Here is a 7024-nt window from a genome sequence, read left to right on the forward strand (position 1 = left end):
GTTTTTAACAATGGATTAGCAGATATAACAGAAGCACAAGAGTAAAATGGCAAAATTGATCAATGGGACCTCATAAAAATTAAATACTTTTGTTCATCAAAGGACTTCATCAAAACAGTAAAGAAACAGCCTACAGATTGAGAGAAAACATTTGGTGACCATATATCTAACAAGGGTCTAATATCCAAAAAATATATAAAACTTCTATACAATGAAAAACAAACAATGGGGAAAGGATTTGAATAGATATTTCAACAAAAAGCATAGTCAAATAACCAACAAACACATGAAAAGTTATTCAACATCATTAGCCATTAGATGTAAACCATAACCACAATTAGATACCACTTCACTCCCACTAGGATGGCTAAGATAAAAAAAAAAGGGAAAATAATAAATGTTGGCGAGGATGTGGAGAAATTAGAACACTGATCGATTGCTGGTGGGAATTCAAAATGGTGCAGCTGCTATGAAAAACAGTTTGGGGTTTTCTCAGAAAGTTAAACATAGAACCACTGTAAGACACAGCAATTCCACTTCCAGGTATATACCAAAGGGACCTGAAAGCAGAAATGCAAACAGGCATACATATAAGCAATGTTCATTGTAGCAATGTTCACAATGGCCAAAAGGTGGAAACGACTTAATTGTCCATCAACAGATGAATGTATAAACAAAATGTTGTACATACATGCAATGGATTACTACTCAGCCATAAAAAAAGTAATTTAGCCCTGATCCATGCTACAACATCTATGAACCTGGAAACCTTATGCTCACTGAACTGTCAAAAACTATATAATCTCACTTAGATGATGTAACAGAAATAGACAAATTTTTAGAGATCAAAGTTTATTGGTGGCTACCAGACAAAAGAGGGAGAGGGGAAGCAGAGCTATTGTTTAAGAAGAAGTGAAATTTTTTTTTTTTTTATGGTGATGGGAAGTTTGGAATTTATTCTGAGTGATGTTTGCACAAGAACAATGCTAAATTGTTAAATGTTATATGTGTATGTGTATATATATATGTATATATACGAAGAATAATTAAAAAAAAAAGTTCTTGTAGTTTACTTCTCTCCAGACAGTTGCTTAGGCAGGGCATTTTATGTTGTTCGGTTTCAATCAAACAGGAGTTCCTAATGGCATATTTTCTGTTATCCTATCAGTCTCTTTATGGCCCCCATAACCTCCTTGTTCCTAAGACTGTAGATAAATGGGTTCAGAAGAGGTGTGATAATGCTGTAAAATACTGCCACCACTTTTTCCTGTTCAGAATTACTCAAGGAGTGTGGCCTCATATAGGTGGAGATACCCGTCCCATAAAATAGGCTTGCCACAATCAGGTGTGAGGAACACATGGAGATAGCTTTTGACTGCCCTTTACCTGAGCTCCTCTGGTACAGGACAATAAGCATCTTGGCATAGGAAGCCAGAATAGCCACAGATGGTAACAACAGTGTAATAAGGCCACTAAAGAGGGTGGTATACTCATACTGGGAAGTGTTCTGACACACCAAAGGCATTAGAGATGGAACTTCACAGAAAAAGTAGTTAATGATCTGAGATGTACAGAATGGAAGTTGAAATACATGCAGTGTATGTATTAAAGCATTGATGGAACTACTGGCCCATGCACATGTGACCATGGACAAACAGATCGTCTTGCTCATGAGCACAGGATAATGTAAAGGGTGACAGATCGCTACGTATCTAACATAAGGCGTGAAACCAAGAAGAAGAGCTTCAGTTCCATCAAGGGTCAAAAACAGAAACGTTTGAATCTCACAAGCTAAAAAAGTAACGGTCTTCCTGTTTGACAGGAAGTTTGCTGCCATTTTGTGTACTGTGGTGGAGATGTAGGTCATATCAGTGAAGGAGACCTGACTGAGGAGGAAGTACATGGGAGTGGAGTCGGGAATCCAATCTGATGAGGTGGATCGTTTGATATTCCCCACCAGGGCCGCTGAGAAGAAGATGGAGACAGCGACAAAAAGAACAGTGTTCGTTCAACCATACTGAAAAAGGACAAGAAGTATAAATTCTGCTCCAAAACTGTGATTTTCTGTCTTCATGTCTTAAATAAAATTAAAGCAGACCATATCTAAAAATTCCATCTAACAATATTGAAAGTTCTTCAAGAGAAAAACCAAAACAATTATTAAATACAATAGAATCTTCAGTCACCTTAGGTAAATATCTCTCTCCCTTTTAACACGTTGAATTTATGTCTATTGAATAATGGCCATGTTGACAAACAGCAAAATGAAAATACATTTTATTTCTTCCTTTAAGAAGAGATGGAATTATGTCAATAACATGGCAGACTTAAGGGGAGCTTGAGAATGAATTGTTAAAATATATGTTAACATTTATTAAAGTAAGTTTGACTGAAGAAGAATGTGAAGGATGGTCAATTCCAAGATAGCAAATTGAAATGAATTCTGTTTTGTTTTCTAACATAAAATCTGGCATTTATGTATTTCCAAATAAAAGTCTCACTATCTAGAGTTCCCTTGTTCTAAAGACAATTAGTAACTTTAAAGGAAACAATATTAAATGCTACCAGTATTTACTATGCATTTACTGTGGTCAAATACAGTGATAGTTTCTGGAACTCTAAAGGTGAGTCAGGCTAAGTCTCTCCTTCAAATTCTTTTTAGTTATTTTCTATATTTTGCCATGTAGGAGGCCATTCAATCAAAGGAGTGGGGAGAATGAGAGAAAGGGAAGTGTTTAACTGGTACAGACAGATGTAGTAATAACAGGCTATTATATTGAGAAATTATTCAATCATTACTAAACTTTGAGAAAGGATTTTAATAAACATGAATAGCGGTAGAAACTATTAAAAAAGCTTGAGAAAAGGCTTGGATAATATCATGAATGTCAATATGAATATAAGCATCAAAAAGTCCTTTTTTCCAATTTCCCACTGAAATTGTTATGAAATGTGGCAAAATCCAAAAAGCATAGCTGCACCACATATATAAATAATGATAGCAACATTGGAAAGATAAAATACAATGCTGATTATAGTTTTTTTTTTTTAACTGAAAACGTCATTGTTTTTGAATAATGAAAATTATTCAACTTGCTAAAAGTGTTCAATAAACCAAATGGATAAATTTTAATTATTCTAACTGGTAACATTCCAATATGCTATGATTATATTTTAATATTCTAATCATATTTTCACATTACTAATAATAAATACTGATAACTAAGCATAATATTTAAATATTTTAATAAAAACTGACAATATTGTTAAATATCAAATAAAATGTGAAGATAACATGTAACTGGATGGACAAAATAAATGTCATATTGTTGTTCTTTTTAAACCAATTCATACAAATCCAACCTAAATTTCAAGGCTATATATTTCAGACCATGATGAATTATTTTAATAAAAATTTGTAATAAAAGGTCAAGCTAAAAAGCAAAGTGAAAAAATTTGGAAAGACTGTGAAGTGGAGAAAATATAACACACAAAGTATTATAAAAGTAAAATAGATAAAATACTGGGATAAATGAGCAAGATAAAGGAATGAAATAATATAGCTTTTGCACCTAATAGAAGTTGTATCACATAATACGTTATTACATGAAGATATATCATCGATAACATATATAAAAAAATTAAAAAAATTTGAACATATATAGGGAAGAGAAATGTGTTTTAATACAATAAAAATGGGAATGCTGGTAAGAGTGTCCAATCTATCGGAAGGCTCATTTCATCATGTGTAAACTATTATTCAGATTTTTCCAGTGTTTACACCTCAAAAATTGTATGCAAAAATTATAAATTTTAACAAAACCTTGAAGGAAAGCTTAGAGCATTAATATAGTTATTAAACATCTCAAATATAAAAACAATTTACCAAATTAAAAAAAAAAAGACAACTGAACCCATAGGGAAAAGATAGATAGTAGATACATCAAAGAGGAAACAGAAGTTTTAATGTGGGGAAATGATAAGTCTATACATGGTATGAGAGTGATGTATTAACACTTTACTAAATTATCAAGAAAAAAATTGTTAACGATGTAGCCAAATATGCACTAACACATGTTTGGTGTCATACGGTGTTGTTAGTTGCCTCCAATCAGTTCCAACTCGTGGCAACCCCACGTGTGCAGAGTAGAACTGTTCCATAGGGCTTTCAGGGCTGTGACTTTTCAGAAGGAGATTGCCGGGCCTGTAGTCCCAGGTGACTCTGGGTGGGTTCAAACCATCAGACTTTCAGCTAGTAGTCAAGTGCTTACTCATTTGCACCACTCAGAGACTCTAAACATAAGGTACATCGTTTAAAAAATTGTTAGTCATTTATCACGAACTTTGATAACTTTCATATCCTTTGAACTAATGGTTTCATACTGGGAATTTTTCTTGTGAAATAATTATAAATGTGAAACTTATTTTTTGTAAAAAAATATGTCAAGCATAGTAAAATTCATAAGAAAAATTTGGAATGATGAGCTTAGGGTAAAAATGGAGAAGGGAATTAAAAAATATCGACCTAATGAGATAATGTGTATGTATTCAAAGGGTAATTATGATAACCAGACATTATAAGTTGCAATTTCTTTCCTGAAAAGATTAAAGGTGTCTTTTAGGTGCTTCTGAACACATATACTCATTTTAGCACTTTTTATTAACCTGTCAGATGAAATATCTTGTGTTTTAAATACATTATAGGAATTAAGGGCTAAAGTTGAGTTCTTCAACTTTATGGAGAGATTTTTACAACATTCATTATTAATACTGCTTAGTACAAATACATTATATTTAGAAATTGTATATATTTAAAGTGACATATAAATACAGATGTTTATTACGTTAACAGTCAAAATGTTCTATACTCGGAAACATGCACACAAAGAAATAGTACAAAATGGAAACACGCTGATGTTAGGGTATTGTGTGGTTGGATATTTTACTTGGCTTCTAGACATGCTGAGGCTTCACTAACCTTCCAAAATGAATACATGCCTCCATATCATTTACACTATTTTCCTCAGCAAAGTAAAATATCCAGGATGTATGTCATGCTTCGTCTACTGCCTGTCTGTCAGTTTGCAGGACTGTGGTGTGGGCAACATTTTGTTGTCTTTCACATAAGGTTGCTATGAACTGAAGAAGCCCCGGTGGCACAGTGATTAAGCACTAGGCTGCTAACTGAAAGGTAACCGCCAGCTGCTCCCTGGGAGAGAGTGTGGCAGTCAGCGTCCCTAAAGGTTACAGCCTTGGAAATCTTATGGGGCAGTTCCGCTCTGTCCTGTAGGGTCACTAGGAGTCAGAACTGACTCAACAGCAATGGCTTTTTTTAATAAGGAAGACCAGTTAATACAACCATTATTCAAATTTACATACCAAACACTAATGCCAACGATGAGGAAATTTAAGATTTTTACCAAATTCTGCAGTCTAAAATTAATCAAATGTGCAATTAAGATGCATTGATACTTACTAGTGATTGGAATGTGAAAGTTGGAAACAAAGAAGAAGCATCAGCAGTTGGAAAATATGGCCTCAGTGATAGAAATAACTCCAGGGATCTCATAATGGAATTTTGCAAGGCCAACAACTTATTCTTTGAAATACCTTTTTTTTTTTCAACAACATAAGCAATTACTATAAACATGGATTTCACCAGATGGAATACACAGGAATCAGACAGACTACATCTGTGGAAAGTGACGATGGAGAAGCTCAAAATCATCAGTCAGAACAAAGCCAGTGGCTGACTGAGGAACAGACTATCAGTTGCTCATATGCAAGTTCAAGCTGACACTGAAGAAAATTAAAACAAGTCTACAAGAGCCAAAGTACAACCTTGAATATATCCCACCTGAATTTAGAGACCATCTCAAGAATAGATTTGACACATTGGAACACTTATGATTGAAGATCAGATGAGTTGTGAAATAACATCAAGGATATCATACACGAAGAAAGCAAAAGGTCATTAAAAAGACAGGAAAGAAAGAAAAAACCAAAATGGATGCCAAAAGAGATTCTGAAATTTACTCTAGAATGTAGAATAGCTAAAGATATGATGAAGTAAAAGAGCTGAAGGGAAGATTTCAAAGGAAGACTCAAGAAGACAAAGGAAAGTATAACTATGTGTGCAAAGACCTGGGGATAGAAAACAGAAAGGGAATTCTAAGCCTGAAGGGAAAAATTCAAGTCTTGATTTGCAATACTGAAGGACTCTATGGACAAAATATTGGACAATATATGAAGCTTGAGAAGAAGTTGAAAGTAATATACAAGGTCACTGTACCAAAAAGAATTGGTTGACATTCAAATATTTTAAGCAATAGTGTATGGTTAAGAACCGATGCTACTGAAGGAAGAAGTGCAAACAGCATTGAAGGCACTGGAAAAAGCAATGCTCCAGAGATTGGGAGAATACCAATTGAGATGCTTCAAAAAATGGATGCAATGCTGGAAGTGCTCACTTGCCTATGCCAAGAAATTTGGAAGAGAGCTACTTGGTCAACCAACTGGAAAAGATGCACGTACAAACACATTTCAAAGAAAAGTGATACCAAGAAAATAGAAATTATCAAACAATATCATTAATATCACAAATACGTAAAATTTTGCTGAAGATAATTCAAAAAATGTTGCAGCAGAACATTGACAGGGAACTGTCAGAAATTCAAACCAGATTCATAAGAGGATGTGGCATTGCTGATGTGAGATGGATCTTGACTGAAAGCAGAGAATACCAGAACTATGTTTACTTGTGTTTTATTGACTATACAAAGACATTCAACCGTGTGGACCATAGCAAATTATGGATAACATTGTAAAGAATGGAAATTTCAGAACACTTAATTAAGCTGGTGTGAAACCTGTACATAGATCAAAAGGTAGTTGTTAGAACAAAACAAGGGCATATGGTGTGGTTTAAAATAAGGAAAGGTGCGTGTCAGGGTTGTATCTTTTCACCAAACTTATTCAATCTCTATGCGGAACGAATAATCTGAGAAGATGGACTTTATGAAGA

The 7024-nt window shown here is 34.0% G+C and overlaps 1 pseudogene; it reads right to left on the minus strand.

Annotated features, from left to right (window-relative positions):
• Positions 1–1156: 1156 nt before the first annotated feature.
• LOC126057228 (olfactory receptor 2AK2-like) lies at positions 1157–2074 on the minus strand (annotated as a pseudogene).
• Between the last annotated feature and the right edge of the window lie 4950 nt (positions 2075–7024).

This window comes from Elephas maximus, chromosome 13 (genome assembly GCF_024166365.1).
Source record: "Elephas maximus indicus isolate mEleMax1 chromosome 13, mEleMax1 primary haplotype, whole genome shotgun sequence".
Lineage (NCBI taxonomy): Eukaryota > Metazoa > Chordata > Mammalia > Proboscidea > Elephantidae > Elephas > Elephas maximus.